The sequence below is a fragment of the Mustela putorius genome, unplaced genomic scaffold (genome assembly GCF_011764305.1).
Source record: "Mustela putorius furo isolate JIRA1106 unplaced genomic scaffold, ASM1176430v1.1 tig00000145_pilon_pilon_pilon, whole genome shotgun sequence".
NCBI classification, from domain to species: Eukaryota; Metazoa; Chordata; class Mammalia; order Carnivora; family Mustelidae; genus Mustela; species Mustela putorius.
The window spans coordinates 39,481,303-39,505,357 of NW_025421294.1; the positions used below are offsets into that span (position 1 = coordinate 39,481,303).

General features: G+C 40.6%; 2 protein-coding genes and 1 pseudogene across 9 annotated transcripts in view; 1 reads left to right on the forward strand and 2 right to left on the reverse strand.

Moving 5' to 3' along the window:
* DOCK2 (dedicator of cytokinesis 2) overlaps positions 1 to 24,055 on the reverse strand; it is a 412,101-nt gene that overhangs the window by 157,366 nt on the left and 230,680 nt on the right. The window lies entirely within an intron of this gene.
* The window catches only part of INSYN2B (inhibitory synaptic factor family member 2B), a 116,159-nt gene that overhangs the window by 63,786 nt on the left and 28,318 nt on the right, over positions 1 to 24,055 (forward strand). Inside the window, exon 1 of one of the 2 annotated variants that reach the window (XM_004737629.3) lies at positions 19,344 to 19,508. The exons of the other annotated variant lie outside the window; for it this stretch is intronic. The gene's annotated coding sequence lies outside the window, so the exon portion shown is untranslated. Of the gene's footprint in view, positions 1 to 19,343; positions 19,509 to 24,055 lie in introns of those variants that run through there. 2 annotated transcript variants of the gene reach the window in all.
* On the reverse strand, positions 5,209 to 5,388 carry LOC123390855 (annotated as a pseudogene).

Below are 24,055 nucleotides of genomic sequence, written 5' to 3' on the forward strand. Positions count from 1 at the left end.
GGATGATAAAACCATGCTAGAGAAGACACCAATGTTGACCCAGCAAACCACACAGAAACAAAAACAAGAAGATGTTTAGTAGCCCTGTGGCACTTTGGAAGTAAAAGCGATGGAGCATTATTTTCTCCAATAGTCACATCCTTCTCTTTATTTCTCCAATAGTCTCCAATAGTTGATTTTCTCCAATAGTCACATCCTTCTCTTTATTTCTCCAATAGTCTCCAATAGTTGATTTTCTCCAATAGTCACATCCTTCTCTTTATTTCTTTTTGTGGTGTCTAGACTTTTTAAGGAACTTGTGGATATGAGTTGGTGACCTAAACCATCTCCATCTTGTGCTGGTTTTGCACAACTAGGAAAAGGACGTGCAGTCAGTTTCTACCATTTATGTGGCACCAACTTCTTGGCTAATGATGGGAAAATTTAAAATCGTGCCCTTTAACTTGAATACAGAAAAGTATTAAACATGAGAATTGATTTAACATCGTGTGAAATTAAGCCTGAAGGACATTATGTCCTCCTAAAGCATAATTACTCCTAAAGTTTTATCTCAAATTGTCTCAGAGGAACTGTCTCAGCAGGTAATAAACATACTTGGAAAAATGTCACTGGCCACATTAAACATCCCCTAGTCTGGATATGGAGGGCAATTTTATGTGTAGCTAAGTGTAGGGGGAAGAGCTCTTGCTTCTAAAAGTTCCACTGACCCAGATGGCTCACGAACACCACTGCATGAAAAGAGAAGTCACGAGGGGTTTCTATGATAAAGACAGCCATCCAAGATCTGTATGTGTGTGGAATGCAACATAGCCTTAATAAGGTTCTGAGGAAGACAAAACCTCTTAAATTAATAATAATATTTCTAATCATCTGCTTTTAAGCATAGTGACACCTGAACTGTTAAATAAGTGAACTGAAGAGGGGCTGTTTTGTCAATGTAAAATAAAAAGAAGTAAAAATACTAATGAAAATGTAAACCCAGAAAGAAAAAAAAAAGGAAACCACCCAAATATTAGCAGCCAGAACCATAGCTGCCTACAAGTTTGCCAAGGAGCACCAAGAAAGGTAGAAATCATTTTCCAGGGGACCTTGGACCAAGGGGTTTTGCTTTTCCATCTCACCTCCAGATAACACACATCTCAAATGTACGCAGGACTCAGAGTTTGTGCTTTGCCCAAACAAGTGCCCAGCGGGCAGATGGTCAAGCTGATCTGGACATTAAACTGAATGAGTGGACTGGAGAGGGCCAACGATCCAGATAGACCAGAACGGGTAACCTCACCAGAGGCAGAAGGGACATATTCTCTAGAAAGCTGTGACCTAAAAAGTTCATGGTCATTAGTCCACAATTCTCCAGGATCCCACTTAAAATTGCCTCTGTTTCCCTTAGTCTCATCACTGGCAGGTATAATGGTTCATCGAGGAGACTCTGTGGCCATGCCCCCTTTATGGTTACCTGCCGAGAATATGGCATACTGTTTTCACTCAGAACTAAACAGTGATATGAACCTCAGAGAAGCTCCCTGAAACAGAAGGGAATGGTGCCAAAAACAGGTCAGTGATGTTTTATGAATCAGGCCTGAGAAAAAGTAAGCACGTCTCCAACTATAGGCAGCACAATCTATCTGCTGATCTTTTTAAAAGAGTTGAAAGAGTAAGCAATAAATCAGCAGTGAGGGGCTGGTCCCTTGCCATTGAACTGTCTTGAGATGCAATTTCCAATGACTTTGTAGTGACCTTGCCTATGTAATTTCAGGGCTCAACAAGAAAATTCTCTCACATATTCCATGAGGCAACTCTCTCAGAGAAATGTCCTGCTTCTCTCAGATGGCCACTTCTGCCAATTAGATACCAGTATTGCGATTCTCCTCTTTCTTGTAAGTGGACAGACCTGGGATTTGGATTTCTGATACTAATCGTCTAAAGCTGAGAAAACCATCTGGGCCAGGAAGATGTGTCATAAGAACATGTGGCTCTGCTAAACCAAGCCACAGACGTGGAAACAGGCCTGGCTCCGGCGCCATTAAGAGTGAGCTCTGGCACCACAACTATTCCATGGCAAACCTGTTTTAAGTGCTGAGAGAAAGGCCCCCTGCTGACCTGTAGAATCCCAAAGAAACAATGCTGGTGCAGAAGTGGAGCGTCTTTTCTTAACTCAAGTCGTGCAAGGGGGAATTGGTTGCATGAAAGGAAAGAAAAAATGAGAGGATGAGGCCCTAGAAAAGGAGTGTGTCTTGTGCGATTCGGCTATTGTTTATCCACTCAGATCCTTCCAAACACTCCGAATCTTGGTAATAATCTTTGTAAGTGATGATCTTGGAGTGTGTCTTCTTCAAAGTGATATGGACTTTGGGGCAGAATCAAAGTTCTTATTTTTATTGAGGGCCTCATGGTGTAGAGTGACGTAGGTGTATGGATTTGGAGAGCAGATCCGAATGTGAATTCCTCCTCTACCTCTTAGAAGACATGTGTCTGGTGAAGTAACCGAACCTCCGCGTCTTCATCCATAAAGTGGATCAGACCCTCTTTGCAGGACTGTCATATATTTTAACACAAGTTAAATACCTCCAGCCTGATACCAGAGAGTGGGTTCATAACAAACATTTAAACCTCTTCTTTAAGAAAAGCAAACATTTCCATTTAAGAAAGAATATTGCAAATTGAATAACACTTCTCTGAAATACTATCTCACAGGTTTTATTTCCTTCATTTAGTCACTTAGATCCAGTGTTGGTCAACAGGGGGAAATGTTTTGCTCTGTCCAATATGGTAGCTGCTAGCAACATGTCGCTATTAGCACTGGAAACTGGCTAATGTGACCAAGGCATTGAATTTCTTATTCCATTTAATTTTAACCAATTTAGTTTAAGCAGCTTCATATGGTAAGTGGCTCTTGTTATACTGGCCAACACATTAAGTCTGAGTTCTGATCAAGAAGGAAGGATTTAGAAATGTAGGCATAGGTGGGGAAATTATTCACAGTCTCTTCACCATTAGCGGCAGCTGCTGAAGGCAGGTGGACTGGCTTGACCTTGCTCACTGTAAGGGCTGGTAATTATGACAGCAATAGTGCCTGACAATGGCTTTCTCTACCAGAGCCAAATTCTGTGATCTTGGACAAGTTTTCCAATTTTTCTGAACCTTTTTCTAATCTGAAACATGGGGTGGGTAATAACCTTAGGGTTATTTTCAAGGTATAAGGCAATCATGTCAAAATGTGTTGAAACCTATAAAATGAGGGACAAATGCAAACATAATTCACTATATCCCTAGTTTTGTAACATTGGTCCTGAATCAATATTTTTCTTTCCAGCTTGATTGTGGCATAATTGGCAAATAAAATTGTAAAGATATTTAAAGTATACAATGTGACGATTTGATATAATGTGTAGATTGTGGAAGGACTCCTCCCATCAAGTTAATGAACACATCCACCACCTCACATACTGACCTCGTGTGTGTGTGTGTGTGTGTGTGTGTGTGTGTGTGTGTGGTGAGAATACTTACGTTCTACCCTCTTAGCAAATTATGATTATATAATATAGTGTTATCAATTATAGTTACCATGTTACATATTAGGTCTTCAGACCTTATTCAACATAGAGCTCAAAGTTTGTACCCTTTTTACCAACCTCTTTCTATTTCTCTCACCCTCTAACTTCTAGCAAATGTCTCTCTACTTTCTGTTTCTAGGAATTGATTTTTTTTTTTTTTAGATTCCACATGAAAGTGAAAGCATGTGGTATTTATCTTTCTCTGTATGACTTATATCACTTAGCATAATGTCTTCCAGGTTCATCTATGTTACCACAACAAACAAGATTTCCTTTTTTTTTTTTTTTAAGGCTGAGTAATATTCTATTGCATAGATATACTCTATTTTACTTTCAATAGACATTTGTTTCCACACTTTGGGAACATACTTGTTGTTACAAACATGGGAGGGTAGGTGTCTCTTTCAGATAATGATTTTACTTCCTTTGGATATAAACCAAGAAGTGAGATTGCTGGATTGTTTTGGTAGTTCTATTTTTAATTTTCTAAGGAATCTCCATATTCTTGTCCATATTGGTTACCTGGTTTATTTTCTCACCAATTGTGCACAAGAATTCCCCTTTCTCCACATCCTCCCTAATGCTTGTTATCTCTTGTCTTTTTTATGATGGCCATGCTAACAGATGTGAGGTGATATTTCCCTGGTTTTGATTTGCATTTCCCTGATTATTAGTGATGATGAACACATTTTCATGCACCTGTTGGTTATCTTTAGGTCTTCTTGAGAAAAATGCCTATTCAGGTCTTCTGCACATTTTTTAATTGGCGTATTGCTTTTGTTATTGTTTTTTGTTTTTTGTTTTGCTTTGTTTTGTTATTGAACTATATGGATTCCTTATACATTTTGGATATTAACCCTTTATCCGATATGTGGTTTGCAAATATTTCCCCCCATTCCACAGGTTGTCTTTTATTCTGTTGATGATTTCCTTTGTGTGCAGAAGCTTTTGAGTTTGATGTGGTCCCACCGGTTATTTTTGCTTTTGGTGTCAGATCAAAAAAAAAAAAAATCATTACTAAGATCAATGCCAAGAAGCTTATCCCCTTATGTTTTCTTCCAGTTTTATAGTTTCCGCTCTTGAATTCAACTCTAATCCATTTGATTGATTTTTGTGTATAGTGTAAGATAGGGGTCCAGTTTCATTCTTTTGTCTATAGCTGTCCAGTTTTCCCAACACCATTTATTGAAGAGACTACCCTTTCCCCATTGCATATTCTTAACTCCTCTTTCATAAATTAATTGACTATATATGCATGGGATTATTTCTTGTATTTCCATTCTGTTCCATTTATCTGTCTTTTTTTATGCCAATACATACTTTTTCAATTATGGAATTGTACTTTGAAATCAAGGAGAAAGATGCCACCCTCTTTGTTTTTCTTTCACATAATTGCTTTGGCTATTTGGGGCATATTTGGCTATTTGTGGTTCCATAAAGCATTTAGAATTTTTTTCTATTTCTGCAAAAAAAAAAAAATGCCACTGGAATTTTGATAGAGAGTGCATTGAGGGGTGCCTGGGTGGCTCAGTGGGTTAAAGCCTCTGCCTTCAGCTCAGGTCATGGTCCCAGGGTCCTGGGATCCAGCTCCCTATTGGACTCTCTGCTCAGCAGGGAGCCTGCTTCCTCCCCTTTCTCTCTGCCTGCTTGTGATCTCTGTCTGTCAAATAAATAAATAAAATACTTTAAAAAAAAGAGAGAGAGAGAGATTGCATTGAATCCATAGATCACTTTGGGTAGCATGAACATTTTAACAATATTAATTCTTCTCAATTAGCAATAATCGTGCCTCGGATAAACCTCATTGGCTACGATACTGCCACTGCACAAAGCTAGCAATATTAATTCTTCTAATCCAAGAATATAGAATATATTTCCATTTACTTGTGTTGTTTTCAATTTTTCATCAATGTTTAGAGTTTCTAGTATGCAGGTCTTTTACCTCCTTGGCTAAATTTATTCCAAAGTATTTTATTCTTTTTTCCACTACAGTAAATTGGATCACTTTCTTAATTTCTCTTTCTGATAGTTTGTTGTTGGTGTATAGAAATGCAACTGGTTTTTAAATAGTGATTTTGTATCCTGTAACTTTACTGAATGTGCTAATTAGTTCTAATAGGGCTTTTTTTGTGTGTGTAGGTTTTTACAATTTTCTATGTAGAATATTGTATCATCTGCAAATAAAGACAATTTTGCTTTTTCCTTTCTGATTTGCAGAAATCAGAATTTAATTCTTTTTCTTGTCTGAGCAGTCTGGCTATGACATCTAGGACTATATTGAATAGAAGTGGTGAGAGTGAGCATCCTTACCTTGTTCCTGAACTTAGAGGAAAAGCTTTCAGTGTTTCACCTTTGAATTTGATGTTAAATTTGGACTTCTCAGTGGTCTTTACTATGTCAAAGTATGTTTCATCTATACCCAGTCTGTTGTGAGTTTTTAATCATAAAAATATGTTGAATTTTGTCAAGTGCTTTTTCTGCACGTATTGAGATAATTATAATGATTTTTATCCTTCATTTTGTTACTTTAGTTTACCATGTTGTTTCCTTTGTGGATGTTGAACCATTCTCGCATCCCCGGAATCAATCCCCTTTGACCATGGTGTGTGATCTTTGTCTGTGTATTGTTGGATTTGGTTTGTTAATATTTTGTTCAGGATTTTTGCATCTGTGTTCATTAAGGATATTGGCCTATAGTTATTTTTTTTTCTTGTGGTACTCTTGTTGGGATTTGGTATCAGAACAATGCTGGTTTTATAAAATGAGTTCGGTTGTGTTCCCTCCTCTATTTTTTTGTGGAAGACTTTGAGAAGAATCGGTAATAGTTTTTCTTTAAATGTTAAGTGGAATTTACCCATTAAGCCATCTGGTTCCAAATTTTCCTTTGTTGGAATATTTTGGATGCTTACTAGTAATTGGTTTGTTCAGAATTTCCTTTGTGTATCTGTGTGTGTGTGTGTGTGTGTGAGAGAGAGAGAGAGAGAGAGAGAGAGAAATTCAGTCTTTGTAGGTTATACATTTCTAGGAGTTTATCCATTTCTTCTAGGATGTCCAATTTATTGGTATATAATTATTTATAGTAGTCTTTTAAGATCCCTTGTTTCTCTGTAGCTTCAGTTGTAATGTCTCCTCTTTTCATTTATGATTTTATTCATTTGAATCCTCTCTTTTTCTCTTGGTAAGTGTAGTTAATGGTTATCTATTTTGTTCATCTTTTTAAAAAAAAAGCTCTTAGTTTCATTGTCTTTTCAGAATCTATTTCATTTATTTTTGCTCTGATCTTTGTTATTTTCATCCTTCTGCTAACTTTGGGCTTAATTTTGTTTTTCTTTTTCTTTCTTGAGGTATACAGTCAAGTTATTTATTTGAGGACTTTCTTTTTTCTTAATGTCTGTTTTATTGCTATAAACTTTTCTCTTAGAATGGCTTTTGCTGCATCCCATAAGATATGGTATGTTGTGTTTTCATTTTCATTTGTCTTAAGAAAACTTCTGTTTTCTCTTTTGACCTATTGGTTGTTTAGAAGTATATATATTATTTAATCTCCACATACTTGTGAATTTTCTAGTTTTCTCCTTGAGCTTGATTTCTAGTTTCATACCATTGTGGTTAGAAAAAAAAAATGCTTGATGTGATTTTTATCTTCTTTAATTTATTAAGACTTGTTTTGTGACCTAACGTAAAATCTATCCTGGAGATTGTTTCACGCGCTCTTGAGAAGAATGCATGCCTGCTGCTATTTGATGGAGTTTTTCCTGTATATGTCTGCTAGCTCCATCTGGTCTAATGTGTAGTGTAAGCCCAATCATGTGTTCACATTGTAATAAGTTACTTGACTTTATGAGTAAGCAAAAGCACCATCCAGGACCCATATATTTTGAGGAATTTCATTCCCCTTGCAGGTGGAATTTACTTGCATTCCTTTCTCTAATCATTCCGACCTTAACTTATCTCATAACTTGGGACCACATTCAGAAGACCAAATGTCCTGATTTGAAAGTACATTTTAAACATAGAATAGACGGAAGCATATTCTTAGAGCACATATGAGTATGTCTAAACATACCTGAGGAGTCAGAGTTGTATATGCAAATAGCACAAGAATGTGCTTACGTACTTTATTGATTTTCCACAGCTGTTAGAAATGCTTTAATAAATCCAGTTGCTATCAATGGAAAGTTGCTATCAAGCCAGGCTATAAAAATAAAGCCTGGCTTAAATTAAAGGTGAAGCTATTAACATTTGTCCTACAGCCTACAAGACTCTAATGAATTCCTTCCCGGCATTAGTGAACTTGAACCTTAACTGAAATGGGACTACAAAACCCACTGGGGTTTTTCTTGTTCGGTTCATTAAAAGCTTTTCCTGGGAATGGCTTGATCTAAATTGTTCCATAGGTGCTTAGATGAAGACAGAGTAAGTGAGGATGTAAACACAACACATTAACAGAGATTGAGAATCTTTTATAAAATACAAATGTTTCACCAAACAATGCCTGTGTAAAAAGATGTTTAGTTATGGGGATAGAACAGTAGTAAGCACCAGGGCTCTGGGGTAGGGATACTAAACTGCAGATCTATTGACATTCTGGTCTGGATGATTCTTCATTGCAGGAAGCTGTCCTATATATCGTAGGATGTTTAGAATATCTCTGGCCTCTGTCTGCTAGATGCTAGTAGTAACCTTCTCCCCACTGTCACACCAAAAATGTCACCAGACTTTCTAAAATGTCTCCTGGGAGTCAAAATTGCCCCTGGATGAGAACCACTGCTCTAGACAGAGTCAGACTGCTTCATTTGCCTCTCTGCCATTTCCAGCTGATTCTGAGCAAAGCTCTGACCTCTCTAAGCCTTAATTTCCTCATATGTAAAATAGGCATAATTGCACTTCAATTTGTACATGGTTGTTTGCAAGGATTAAATTAGATAATGTATGTGAAGCATTTACCATAATGTCTGGCAAATAGTCTTTATTAAGCAGTAGTTACCATTATCATTAACTACTTTAACTTTCTAAAATGTTCCAGGCAAACAAGCCACAGACTCTAGCTCCTTCTCTGCACGAACCCAGTTATCAGGCACTTCTACAAGAGAGGGAGAAATGGTCTTGCACTTCCTCTTCCAACTGGAATTTCTCCCACACGCTGGATTCCTGGCCTAGGGGCTGCAGCCTGTGCCTTCCCAGGAGGACGAGGAGGATGACTGGGATCCCTACTTGCTCCTTGGTGCTTCTCTGGCCAGGGGTATGACAACAGCAGAGGGGTACAGGAAGAACACAGAAATCTGGGGGTGCAGGCAGGGACCCCGGGCTAGGCAAGCAGGGAGGTGGTCGTTTGGTGGTCATTTGGCTGAAGGGCAGCCCTTATCCATTCATCTCTGGATGGATACCTGGCTTGTTTCCATACCTTGGCTATTGTAATTTATGCTACAATAAATGTAAGGGTGCATGTATCTTTTCAAAAAAAAAAAAAAAAGAAGGAAAGAAAGAGAAATGGCCAAAAGAATCTTACCAAGACCTCCCTCCTGGATGTATTGTTACTTCCCCCAGGTGAAAGCAGGCTCTTTTCCTAATATAGGGCTTATTAATATGACCTGGACACCTTGATTTATCTAGCCCAGAGAATAATGTAAATGGAATGCAAAGCCAAGTTGCCTGTCAGTAAGCAAGAAAGCCATTTCATTAGTGAACAAAACACCTCAATGGCCATCAGATGTGGATCCCAGATGCATTTCTAGCTACATCTTTTGCTTCACCTTGATTGACATTTGTAAAATCCCAATTTATATTTGTACATCTTTTCATCTACAGGCTCACAATAGATCACAAGCTCCATGAGGGCAATGACTCTGCTCTGTTTGCTGCTGCATTCCCAGTGACAAGGACAGTGCCTGGCTCAGAGAAGGATTCAATAGATACTTACTGAATGCTAGTATTTGCCCCTACACTGCATTTGTGTTCGTTCTCAGCACCATGATCATTGCCCTTTTATGCATTTCCAGCTGAAGGTTACTGGCTGGCAGTCTTTCTTCCTCAGCCTCTAAATCCCCTGTAGTCTTTACAGAGCTTAAATTTAAGATTGCTTCTAATTCATTTTGACAGTGAAGCAGGGAGGCCAGGAATGTTTTGCCCCTGGCAGGGCGATTTGATTGAAAACAACGAGCTTCAGTGACTAGCTAACCCTAGCTTTAGACTTCCTAGGTGTGTGACCTTGGGCAGATTAAATCATTGCTTTAAAACTCGGTTTCCTCCTCTATCAGACATGGAGATAATAGTAGTACCCTAAAGTTTGTGGTGATAATTAAGACAAATGATCATTTGGTGGCTAATACTTATTGAATTCTGGCCATAAGCATATACTGCCTTGTGTAATCCTTTGAACATCATAGGAGTTAGCTCTACTATCATTCCTGTTTTACATATGAGGAAACCGCAGCTCTTCTAGCAAGCATTGAAGCCTGTTACTTGGTCTCAGAACTTTCTGACTGTCCAAATCTCTTTGCACAATGTCTGATATGTAGTAGACACTCTGTACTTATTGAGTGAATTAAAGAATTAGTGAAAAAAGGTCACAGTTGGAACCACTTAGTAAGTCTCAGCACGAGAAAAATATCCTCATATTCATTTGCAATTAGTACTCTATCCACTTCTAAACCTGCTAAAATACTAAACATAGCATAAGAGAAAATGTTGATGGGTAAAATGGAATAGAGGTTTTCCCAAGGCAACAGGCATTTTAGATATAGTCAGGTTCAAGAGAATTGATTTTAGGGAATCAATTTGACTCCTGAAATGAGTGGTTAAATATCCCCCTGTCAGTAAAAATTCCCTGGCTGCTATAGGTACCCTGAAGTATTCTCACTTGGTTCAAGTCTGAAAAGCACAAAGGAGCCACATTGCAGCCGTGGCAAGCAAAGCACACAGGGATGGTCTGGAACTACTAGGCGTAGTTTTGCCGGCCAATTTGCTGGCCACCTCCTGGATCCCCTCTACCACAGTATATGACATGGCGCATCTGTCCATGCCCTGCCCACACCTCTCTGTTTCCACTTGATTCTGGATATCATACAAACCCATACACAGGGCCTGGTGAGTGAGTTGTGTTACCCTGGAAGGACTTCATTCCTTTGTGACTGCTCCCAACATGCTTTGTCCTGGGGAAGCCTGAAGATATTTATACTTAGAAACCAGTTTTAAATTATTCTTGCAGAAAGGAGAAACTAGAGGTTACAAAGGGGCAGCTATCAGAGGTTTTTGGTTTGGCCCCCCAATTTTTTAAGAATTTAAATTAGTTACCAACAATAAAAGTTGGGAAATTTAACACCAAATTCCGGTTTCTTTCAAAAAATCATTAGCTCTAATCATACTAGACCTGGATATCATTTGACAATGAGGGTTGCCTCTGAGTGGCAGCCGTCCCCTTGATGGCATTTTTCTCACTGCCAATTTTCCCCCCAGCCTGCTTCCCTCACCTAAGTTACTCTGAATGCATGTGGGTTTACATGCTTACTAAACTCACTGTAGAAAAAAAAAGAGTGGTTTCTCATTTCACCGAATGCTCTCCACTGCCTCATCTAGTTCTGCCCACAGGCTAGTAAGAGGGTTAGGACTAGTATCTCCGTTTTGTAAATGAGTAACTGAGGTTCAGTCAGAGAGTTTCCACGGCTTGCTCAGGAAGAGCAGGGATTCAAACTTAGGTCTCCCTGGTTCCAGAAGCCAGTTCCTTCCCTATAACTGAACTGCTTTGTTTGGAGAACAATCACAAAGGTGCCCCCTAGACCTCCATCCAGACACTCCCACATGGAAATGGATCTTTGTTAGGAGTGATTTGGGGGGTAATTAACCCACAATTATCTCCATAAAGTGTTACTGTAGGGAATTCTGGTGTGGCTAATATAGTTAATGCTCAGTGAGCTGCGACCACCCGTGGTGTCTGTGTCAGATGGTCACTGCCCATTTAAATGGTGGGGAGTCTTCCTAATTGACTGAGGAGCCCTCACTAGAGGGGGTAGTCCATGGGATTAGAAAGGGATGTGCTGAGGGGGCTCATGAGGTTGCCGGCACAGTAAAGGCCATGATCCTGGCCAGTCCTTCCCTTCCCCACCCCTACAGGTTCTCCTCCTGCCCTTCTGCTTGCCTCCCTCCAGTACCTGTTAATGAAAGCTACCCAGAAATGAGACCTTGAAAGTGTGTTTGAATGCACTGGTAGACATCCCATCCACAGGTAGCTGAGTTAGAGGGAACAAGCAGCTCTTTAAAAAATGAAACACATCTCATCTACTTGGCAAGACCAATGTAAAAGGGAGGAGGGACAACTTCCATTAAGCCTCAGAGGGAAAACCCTCCTCAGAGCCAAACAAAACAACTTCCTGGGGCCCAGATCACCAGGCCTCTTGCCAAAGACTCCATCAACACATCACTTTAACCCCCAAAATGTACAAAGAATCCAGACTGCCCCAGAAAACATATTACCTTCTTCCCTCAAATCCATTGGAAACTTTTTCCTTTATCTTTCCTTAACTTTCCTTTCCTTGCTCAGATTTACTTAGTTATTTGAGAGAGAGCATAAGGAGGGGGGCAGAGGGAGAGGAGAGAGAACCTCAAGCAGACTCTGCACTGAGTGTAGAGCCCCACATGAGGCTTGATCCGATGACCCTAAGATGACAACCTGAGCTGAAACCAAGAGTCAGATGCTTAACTGACTGCACCACCCAGGCACCCCACCATGGGAAGCTTTTCACTGAGCTCAGAGCGAAGCCCAAACTCCCTGACTTAGGTGATAAAGCCCCCATCAGCCTTTTTCTATACTTACCTCTGGTCTCATGCCTGTCCTGAACACCTTCTACCCTCTGGTTCTCTAAGAATCTGCTCCCTTCTAGTTCCATATTCAGAGGCCTTTGTATCTAAGGTTTCCTGAAGTGTTTCCCTTCCCCTTTGCCCACCCCCAAACCCTTCACCTAGTTAAGTCCTACTTATATTCCATGCTCATATACCTTCCTTTGAAGAAATACCTTTTCCGTGATATCTCACACTCAACCTACCACAAAAACATCAGGGATGCATGCCACTCCTGTGGATTCCTATAGCATGTGACTTCCTTGTGGTGGGTGGTTATCACATTGCATTTAAATCAACACTTCTCTTTTTTTTTTATTTAAATGTTACTTAGTTAACATACAATGCAATATTGGTTTCTGGAGTAGAACTCAGTGATTCAACACTTACATACATTACCCAGTGCTCATCACAACAGGCGCCTTCTTTCATACCCACCACCCATTTAACCCATCCCCTTCCACGTCCCTCCATCTACCCTTCGTTTGTTCTCTGTTTTTAAGAATCTTTTATGGCTTGTTTCCCACTCTCCTTTTTTTCTTTTCCCCCTTCCCTTATGTTCATCTGTTTTCTGTCTTAAATTCCACATATGAGATCATATGGTATTTGTCATTCTCTTACTGACTTACTTCACTTAACAAAATATACTCAAGATCCATCCACATTGTTGCAAATGCAAGATTTCATTGGATTATTATTCAGCTGTTAAAAAACCCTTTTCTTTTATGACTCCTCACTAGCTTGTGAATATAGCAGCTCACTGCTATATTCTCAGTACCCGTCCCATCTCCTACAGAAAAGGGTGTTTGGGAAGGATTTGAGGAAGGAATATATCCATGAGCAGGAACAACCCTTTTTAGAGGGCTCTCCACTCTATAAAACACCCAGCACTACATTGAAAACCTTAGTTCCCGAGTGGTCCTATAGACCTTCAGGAGCGTGTAGCCTATAGAGCAATTAAGACTCAGTATTTCCTACTTTTCCAGCCCAGATCAAGGCCTTCCCCACAATGGGCCTTCTACTCTTCCTGACTTAAACACATAGAAGCCAGGAGCATGAGCTCTGAGACAGATTTCTGATTCAAACTCTTGTACTATTTGCTGCTATGGGAGCCTAGAAAAGTCACTCAATTTCTCTGTACCCCAGCTTCCTAAAGTGGGGCTCACTGTGTAGCTCTGAGGATTAAATGGAATCACATTTACAACCTTTAAAACAGAGCCTGATCTGTAGTGAGTGTTCGGTGATACTGGTTATTATCATGTCTTTTCACTCCTATGACACTTCTTAGCAGTTCCTCAGCTCCTTTTGGAGGGAGCTAACACATGACTGGATTAATCTATTATTACTCTCCTGTACTTTCCTAGGTCTTTTTAGTATTTCTAAATACTAAAAAGAGTGTAGTGTAATCCTTGTGAGTAAAGACGTAGTCTCATCTCAATCATGGCTCCTCTAGTAATCTTGCATAGCGAGCTAGAGAACCAAGCAGTTTGCTTGACTGGATGCCTGGGTGATCTTTCTCTTCCAAAGGGTGGTGTTTTAGATGGGATGGTACACACCATTCATGTTCCAAACCTGAGAGCAGGAGAAGACATCACTGCCCACAGAGCCACAGGCTCCTACAAGATGGTCACCACATAGAAGAAGAAGGTGTGTTCCTTCTCAAAAGACATAAGCCAGTATGGTTACATCATAGCCCAGGGCTGAGAGGATCCAGGAAAATCCCTTCAAGTGGGCCTGGAAAACCCTAGCTGAAGTCATCAGTCTAAGAGACTCAGAATATTGTTTTCCAACTCAAGTCAACTCCAATCAAATTAATTTCCTCACTCCACATCTTCCCCACTGCCCACCCCCCACCACCAATAACCCATCTACTAAGAAGTTTAGCCAAAATAATTTTTTAAATGTATCCAATTCACACCATCTTCATTATTACTATCCAGTCCAACCACTTCCATTTCTCACCCGGTTGACTGTAATAGTCACATTGCTGTCGCCCCAGTTCTACTTTTGTACTGATCCGACCCATTCTTCTCAGGATGACAACAAAAGTCATTTCAAAACACAAATGTGCTCCTGTCTCTCTGTCTCTGGGTGTCTCCCTCTCTCTCCCCTTCCTCCCAAATACACACCATTTAAAACTCTTAAAATCATCTTATTGCTTTCAGAATCAACCAAAAGACTTCACATGGCTTTCAGGACCAGACCAATCTTATTGCTCTTGTTTTTCCCTTTAGGGCCACTGTTGTCCTGATCCTTGGACTCCAGCTAGATTGGCCTTATTTATCTGTTACAGAGGCCAATACCTCTTGCCTCAAGACTGGCATGAAGAGTACTCTTTAGCTTGGAGCACTTTCTTTCTATGCCTACCGCTTGATAATCCCTTGGTAATGCTCACCATCCCTCCTGAACTTTAATGTCACTTCTTCAGAAAGCACTTGCCTTACCCCTGATGGAAATTTGGTCTCCCTATTATTCTATCATAAGACCCCATTTTTTTTCTCATAACACTCAGCATAGTTTATAATTATCTATTCGTGATTAACTTATTTCATCATTCTATGTATCAAAGCCATGTATAACTTTTAATTAAAGCTTCTAATTAGTAATAGTGAACCAAGAAGACAACATTCTTGAGATAACTACAGCCAAAACAGAAATACTCGATGTTTAAGTTTACTTCATAGTTGTGCACTTTACCTAAGATCCAGAAGATCTGTTTGGCCTATAGAATCCTTCATATTTCCTGTCCACCAGTCTTCTTCTGATATTTGCCACTTGACTTTGCCCTCACTACAGTAAACCAGTTCAGGTGAAAGGAACAACTTTCATTTCCCTATTTAAAATAGGCACATCCTCAAATCTCTGGCTTCCTTTTCTTCACATACTTGAATTCCTACTCATCCTTAAAGGAATGGCCCAGGTTCCCTTCCCCGGGGAGAATTTCCTGACTACAGCAACAGATTAGGCACAGTGAAGGTGGCTTTCCAGCATAGCTTGACCTTGTTTAGAGCTTGCCTCGTACCATAATGTCTGTAACTTGCCCATTTCATTCTCTGGACTTGAGAACTTAAAGGTATCCCTGATACCCAGCATGATGTTTGGCACACAGGGAACACACTGGGTGCTTGGTAGAAGTAAACTGGAAGAGAGAAGGGAGAAAGGGAGGAAGGGAGGGAAGGGAAAGGAAAGGAAAAACAGGTTTATGATTTCGAGGGCTGGGGGAAAAAAAAAAGATAGGTAGTTTTTTGAGAATCCCATGAAGTTAATGGAGAGAGATGACATAAATTGAAAATCAATACCAATTATTATATGATTAGGGAAGAGATGCCTGATAACACTAATTAGTGCTGTAAAAGTCCAGATACTTTTTTTTTTCTGGAAAACCTGTTTAAAAAAAAAAAAAGTAAGGAATAAAATCTTTTAGAGTTAAAACAAAACAAAACAAAACAAAAAAGCACAATATGAACAGTAGGAAGACCCATTTGTTAGGCAGTCTTCATGTGTCAACAAGGAATGGAAAGGAACATTGTGAACCTCATCTTTGATTGCAATATCTTCCCGAATAAAATGTGATATGCACAGAGGTCCATTTCCAGGACACTAATATCAAACAAAGCAATCTAAGCCAAGGGCCTTCCCAGACCTGTTCCAATCCTGAGTCTTCAAGTGGCTCTGTACAGCCGTGGACAAAAATTCATATTCTCCGTTACTGATCTTTTGGCCCTGCTCTTCTCAGATCCACTTGAGAAGGCTCCTTTCTGACACGTAGGGAGACTGCAATCATTGATTTTGGTGCCGACTTGACATCATATTTCTAGGCAAGATCTCCCTCCATGGTCCCATTACAGCTGCCTCTGCAGGGAGAAAGCTGGGAATACTGATCCCATTTACAGACAGTGAAATAGAAGGCTCAAGGCAGGATGCCAGGCACTTTCAGGACCAAAAGCCCTTGCTCTCCCTAATGAGTCATACTCTCTGGGCATCCTTAAGGGAAGGAGATGCCATCAGTCAATTTGATTTATTTCAGCTCAACAGTCACTTTGCCATCAACGTTCCCATTGGTCACATTTATTGAGATTGTACTAAGCGCCTGGCACTATGTCTCATGATCTCTTTTAATCCACACATATCAGCCATTTGAGATAGGTCCCATTTACTTGCCACTTTGTATTTTATATATGAGGAAACCAAGGCTCAGAGAGTGTATACCATTCATCTAAACCAGATTTAAACCCAGGTTTTCCTGTCTCTATAGCCCATATCCTTAACCACTGGGTGCTGCTACTGAAACCACCATTCTATCACCTTGTTTCTTCCTGTTTGCCTCTGTGGTTGCTTAAATTTTCCTTCTGGTCATCTGACTTGCTGCTGTATATAATTATAGAGATCGGCAAACATTGTGCCCACAACCTGTTTGTCTAAATAAGATGTATTGGAATACCAACATGCACATTTATTTATGTATTATTATCTATGGATGCTTTCATGCTACAATGGCAGACCTGAATATTTGTATCAGAGACCATCGAAAACTGCAAATATTGACTATCTGACTCTTGATAGAAATAGTTTGCCAATCCCTGATATGCTAAGCAACCACTATGCTAAAAGCTTAACTTTTATTTTCTTATTTAACTTATACTACAATTGTGTGTGTGTGTGTGTGTGTGTGTGTCTAAGTGTGCAGGGGGTACTCAGATCAATCCTATTTTACAAATAAGGAAACGGAGTCTTGAAAACCTCAGAGCCAGTAAATGATGGAGCCATAATTCAAACCCAGGCAGTCAGACTCTAGAACGCATGCTCCTAACTATAAGCTAAAGATGTCTGTTATGGGGCAAGCTCTCCACTGGAACTGCTCATATGATGCTGAACAAGATGGCACTGCCCAAAGGAGCTCTGCTGAGGATAAGAGGACAGCAGCACAGGTGATAAGTGCCCTGATGGAAGAGAGCTGGGTTGGGGCTGTGGGATCCTGGGGGATATACACCTCCTTGTGCTGATTTTAACTGGGACACATAGAGGAGGTTGGTGGCAGGTAATATACTCACTTCCAACGAGGAGAGGGTTGCCCCAAATCTACTGACAATTGCTTAGCCAATTGATTTTCTAATAGTCTTTATTTTAAACAGTAATTTTAAAAAGTGACTTGGTAGCCAGACTATCTGTTGATTTCTAAGTGAGTAGCTTTGTAGGGAATGGTTTTGTTGGAGTCATTAATCCACATTCGAGGGAGACAAGCTCGTCTCTCTTTTTGATAATCTGTTCCCATCTTCTGTAAACTTGGAGAATATGAAAGAAAGGGTTTCAGGAGCCATCGCTATGCTCCCTGACAATGCAGTGAGCCTTCCGGCATAGTCCTGAAGGCTGGCCATCTAGACAACATTTGCATGGATAGAGACCTCATGGGTCACTTGACTGCACTGTTGGATTACTTGAGTTTGTGTGAATTTATGTCTTTAGCTGAAACTCAACTTATATTCTTGAGATATTCCACCATGGAGTTCTGGTTCTGTTTTCAGAAACACTGCAGAACAATGCTACTCCCCACTTCATGTGGTAGTGAAGTTTTCAAAGGGAACATCATGTTTCTTCCAACCATTTCTTTTTTGGGGGGTTAAAGAGCTCACATTCCTTCAACCATTTTTACTATGATACTTTTTCCAAATCTCATTATAATTCTCTTTTCTTATGGAGTTGAAACCTGAAATCTTGGATTTGCAAAAAAAAAAAAAAATCAAACCAAATATTCTTATGATAAGACCTTCTTAGAGCTGAAGTTTCTAGTGATGATATTATATATTTCCTAGCACTAAATCATGATAATGGCATGTCTTATTGGATTTCCCTTTCTGCCGTGGGTTACTAGGAAGCTCACAGCAAAGCTTATGCTTGATTTTCTCCTCTTTCCTAATTTGATTTTTGTCTCCTATCTCCTATCAATTGCTATTGCTTTCAGTTTTATTGTATCTATTTTTTATGTAAACTATTTCATATATCCACCTCTATTTTATCAATCAATTCTTTCACCCACTATGTGCAGCAGCTTTGCTGGTTCTCACACTTTGATAATGGTGATGATAATGATTCCAATAGTAATGATACTAGTAATGATAAAAGGAGCCCACATTTATTAAATGCCTCTGGACAGACTGTCACTTTTCTGAATGCTTTACAAGTGTGACTTAATTAAAACCTTACAGTCATCCTATGAAGTAATATTATTAGCCACATATTATAGATAAGGAAACTAAAGCACAGAGAGGTTAAGTAATTTACCCTACATTATAGATTCAGAAAATAGCAGCGCCAGTTTGAAACCTAGACAGTCCGTCTTCAAAATTCATGTCCTTGTCCACTGTGCTATACTAACTAAATTATCAGACCACTTCAAGCCATTCCACATCAACTCTGGGCCCAAAATTTCTGGATCTCATCCTAGGGAATACTGATGTGGGCTTTGAGGAGTTGCTCACACTGGCCCCAGTAACAGTAGTTTCTGGCTCCTTCATTGTCTGTCTGTATACTCTGGGTACTCCCTCCAATCCTGTGCTGCTGTCTAGCAACACAGCACTGGGAATCAGACGGACAGCCCCAAGCATTGGCCCAGCTGGGATCATGGAGGGTGGCCAGGCTCTGGCTTGAGACCACATCATTTGTATAAAGGTCCATGTTCAGGCAAGACAAGGGTGAGGTGGGACAACCAGGGAACAATGCACAGGCTGGAAAACAGGAGAAAAGGGAGATAGGAAGCCAAGAAGTCTGCTGGCTGATCCTTACTATACCTATTATGTGCCAGATACTTAATTCCATAAGCCAGTTATTCTTCTCATTCTGAAAGAAGGAAATGGAGTTCACAGAGATTAGGTGACTTCTTCTAGGTCATTCAGCAGGGCAGGTATAAACATGGGAATAACTCTTTGTGGTCTCACTAAAGAAGTATTAGTATTCCATTCCAGAATACAGAATGTTACCCTTACTCCTAGGGGCTTTGGTCAGAGTTGAGAACATGGAGCGAGGGCCAGACCCGCAGTGGCTGAAGTCTGAGGGATGTGAGGTGCACTGGGAGACTTGAAGAGGACGATGTTCCTCTCAGCACAAGAGGAGGCTGCTTCTGTCCAGGTTAGGCACTGTGGGAGGGACTTGGTTGAGTACAGATGTCAAAGAGTGACATCCTAAAGAGAGCCCTCAGGAAAGGGGTGCATGTATTCAGCTCAGTGCCTTTCTCCATTCTCCACCCTGGAGGGTGACCAGGTAGCTGGACTGGGTGTAGGCTGGACCGCTGCCAGAAGATAATGCCTGGCTCTCTGTGCATATGTCCTTGCTGTTGCAAGAAGAATAGGAGGGAAGGAAAGCGTTAATGAAAGGAAGAGAAAGAAAGAAGAAAGATGGAGGAAGAGAGAAGATATTGAAACATGAGCTTTTATGCTTTTGTGATTTGCCCAATATCAGTGTGTCAAAGGAAGCCCTTTCTCTTAGGCAAATGCCATGGCCCCGTCAAGTGAAAGGCAATGAAATATGTCCTCACTGGCCTGTGATTTGTATGGGAGGCAGACAGGGCTTCACAACTACCCCAGCAGAAAGCATATGGGAAGTCCAGAAAGGGACACTGGATTTAGCAATAATCTGATGTCCCTATAACAGAGAACCAGGAAGGAGTCAGAAGGAAATGGACAACAAAAAGCCATAGAGAGCTTCTTAGTTCCTTGGGAAAAACCAGTCTCACAAAGAACAACAATAAAACAAGAGACATTTGATAGCATTTTTCCCTTAAAGTTTCATTTTTATTAATTCCATCCTTAGTGCTACTTGAGATTTGCTACAGCCCGCAGCAGAGACTTTCAGGTCCTGGAATTTTGTGTATCTCTGTGTGACCTGGGGCCCAACGCATAGTCATAGTCATGGTAAGAATAAGAACAATAAGGCCATTGCTTATTGAGCACCTACTCGGTGCCACACATGATACTGGCTAGGCACACCATTTGCTCACCTCAGAAACAGAAGGTGGGTTCTGTAACAGCTTTGAAGTCCTCTGCTTTTGCAACTACTGGCTGCCACTGAGCTCTCAGTTCATCTGTGATTAGATCAGACCATAAACTTTCCCCCCCTTCCCTTCTCCTTGTTAAAATTCTGCAGTGTAGGCAGGGATCCAGAAGTGGAAAAGCCTTCATTGCAGTTGCCTGCCAACACTTTGCAGTACCACAGTGGATGGAGCACTGCAGAGTCCAAGGCTTGACAATTATCCTTGGTGGGTGTGTGGTGTATGTGTATATATCAGAAGTGGGGTCCCTGGCAAGCCCAGGCTGTAGTTTGCTTCTGCTGGCCCTCACTCAAGGCAGCTCTGGTTGTCACTCAATTTCTTCCAGGCACCAGGGAAGCTCCCTGATCTAATAAAGGTTTGAGGTCTTTGGGTACTGCCAGACCACACTCTTCTTGGTCAAATCTTTCCTTCTACAGTTTCCTCATCTGCAAAATGGAAGTGATAATGCCTGGTCTTGGCAGAACTTGTTGTAAGGCCAAAATTGGCTGGTAAATCTGAAAACACTGTGAAAACATTAGCATTGCTACTAAAGAGTGTGGAAGGGTCACTGGAGCCATTCTTATTTTAGTCTAAGTACAAGCATTTTAATCAACCAAATGTGTTGGATGGGTTTACACAGGAACATAAATCTTTTTGGAATGGGAAGACTTTTCCAATTTATTCATAACAGCTGTAGATAACCTGCAGGATGAAATTGCCAAATGAAATCTCAGACTATAAGAGGGTAACAGAGTTCCCAGCTGCCACAGAACCAAAGAAGGTGCTACTAATGGGGAAGGAGTTTCTTGCCTTTCACTGCCACTAGATCATTGCCCCTCACTACTGAAATAGGAAGTATCAAAGTCTCAACATTGAAAAAAAACCTAGAAGTGACTAGAGTCAACTATACCCTATGAATGAATCTGTTTATAGGAATGCAAATCAATGGTCTATTTGTTGGCTTTGGCCTTGAGCTGATAAAGGAGGTGAGGCATAATCACTCAACCCTGAACCTCCACTCCCTGCTGACATATAGAATTATTCCTCTAATGATAATTCCAAAAGGGTCCACATTCTCCCTTATGTCCGAGCAGGCAGTTTTCCCAGTGTCTGGTCCCAGGAAGAATAAGTCAAATTCTTCAAAGTCAACAGAGTATAACCTGAAAAGTGGTAGAAAATGTCCCCAGTAATATAGAGAAATAGAAATGCAGGGAGAGATATCAGAAAAATGTTCTGGAGGGGCACCTGGGTGGCTCAGTGGGTTAAAGACTCTGCCTTCAGCTCAGGTCATGATCCCTGGGTCCTGGGATCGAGCCCCACATTGGCTTCTCTGCTCAGCAGGGAACCTGCTTCCCCTTCTCTCTCTCTCTGCCTGCCTCTCTGCCTATTTGTGATCTCTCTCTGTCAAATAAATAAATAAAATCTTTAAAAAAAAAAGAAAAGAAAAATGTTCTGGAAATGCTGAGTAAAATATGGAGATGTATCAGGTTTTTGATGTTTCCTCTATGAGAAAAATCTGGACAAACTGTCGAGCACTTGCATCTAATTATAGTAAAATTTCACCCTAGAGAAAGCAAGCTGGACAGGATCTTTCAGAAGTAACAGCAGAAGCACCCAGTGTTTCTAGCCAGGGGGATATATGGCCAAAGAACTATCACTGCAAGGGCAGATAACCTAAAATTTGTAGGAGAAGCAATTCCAAGAGATGCTGAGTTCCCATCCTTGACAGTGAACAGCCACAGGAATGAGTCGCTGACCCACACGTGCTCACTAAAGAGTCAGGAGAGAAGAAAGCAAAAGAAGGGGCTGATGGGGAAGAAAAGAAAGGGAGAAGCGATAAGAATGAGGAGGAAAAAGTGTGATATAGAAGACAAGAGAGGTGGCAGGGCAAAGAGAGTTGGGGGAGGAGATGAGGGGAGAAATCAGGAGAGAGGGGAGGAGTAAACAGAAGAGAAGAAGGGATTAAAGGAGTGAGGAGAAAGAACAGAGGAGGAAGGTGTCTGCTGGATGTGTAACACTTTCTCTCTGAAGCTAAGTGTGGGTTCACATTGTTTCCTTCACTATACTCTCCTCTATGCTGTTCTGCATGCCTGCATCATGTTATAATTTTCTAGAAAAGAAAGAGGAAGAAGAAAGAGACTAAGAATAAAGAGGAGGTAAAAGGAAATGGCAATACTCTCTTCCCTGCTTTCTTTGACAAATGGAATCAGAGGGTTGGAAAGGTACAAGATAATAGCATTAGTGGCTTCTACATCCATATGAGAGGTCTTTGGGATCATAATGCTGGTTTTGTCCACTATGCCTGATTCCAAGCGAGGCACCTGAATCTTAGCTAGATAGAAGCTATGGTCCCTCTACCATTCTCACTGCTGCACTGGAAGATCAGAGCCTCCAGATTTGGCACCCAATTCATTTGTCCTTCAACTCAGTGTGTCACCTAAACAATTCAACTCATGTTACCTGAGCTCTTGCTCTGTGCCAGAAACCATGCTGGGGACTAGGATGCAAACCAGTGACCCTTTTCTTCTTGAAGAGTTTTTGGCTGGAGGAGAACTGCTCTAAGCACTGGTTTTCCCATCTGTAGAATGAGAGTGTTTGCTTCAGTCATTATCAACATGGGCTTGCTTGAGCCCTAGGATTCCTGACTCAGAATGAATGGAGGAGCACTGCAACCCCCTTCTCCAGAACAGCTTAGCTTTATTCTGTCTCAGATATCGGGATTGGGCTTAAGCTGGATTTAGAAATAAGATTTCACTGCTAAAGAAGATCTGAAAACCATTGAATTAAATGGTCCTTAAGATCAAAAGGTTAAAGTTCTCTGTTCTATTTGTAAAGTTGAATGATTCTCTGAAGACTCTAATGATAGGAATTCATTTGTTCATTCATTCAGCAAATGCTTTTTGAGGTTCTCCATAAATGCAAACAAAGACACAATCAACAAATATGTAAAAAACCTAAAAAATAGGGTACTGGCCACCGAGGACACAAAGGACGGAGAAGAGGTTATGGAGGGCATCCTGGAGAGGACACTCTTGGAGCTGAGACATCATCAGTTAGAGACCCACTTTGAAAAGATCTGGGAGAGTAGTCCAGACAAAATGAACAGCCAGTGCAAAGGCTAGATGATGAAAATGAATCCTACATGTCCAGGACTGGGGGATCCAGGTCATAGAAGGCAACGGTGAAAGTGGTATGACATGAGATGCATGTCAAGGCCTGGTGATGTAGATTCTTGCAGATTTTGTAAAGAGTTTGGACCTTCCTCTAAATGCAGTAGATATCTTTGGGGAGTTTCATAAAGGGCTCTGATGTGATCTGATTAAATTTCATAAATATCACTCTGGCTGCTGTGTGGTAGATGGATGGTAAAGGGGGCAAAACGGAGACCTCTCTTTGGTGGTGCGGATGATAGATAATGGAGACGCAGGTATAAATAGCAGAAATTGTGAGAAAAGGTCAAACATGGCACATTGAGAAATGAGAAAAAGGTTTCATGATCACTACATATCCAATACCTTTCTAGACCCTAATATGTGAGTTTTTATCTTAATCTTGCTTTTTGGTGTCTAATTCTGCCCCCAAGTACACCTATGCTTAGTAATTCCAGAAGGCAAAAAGAAAGCCAATTCCCTTTGGCTTCTTGACCATT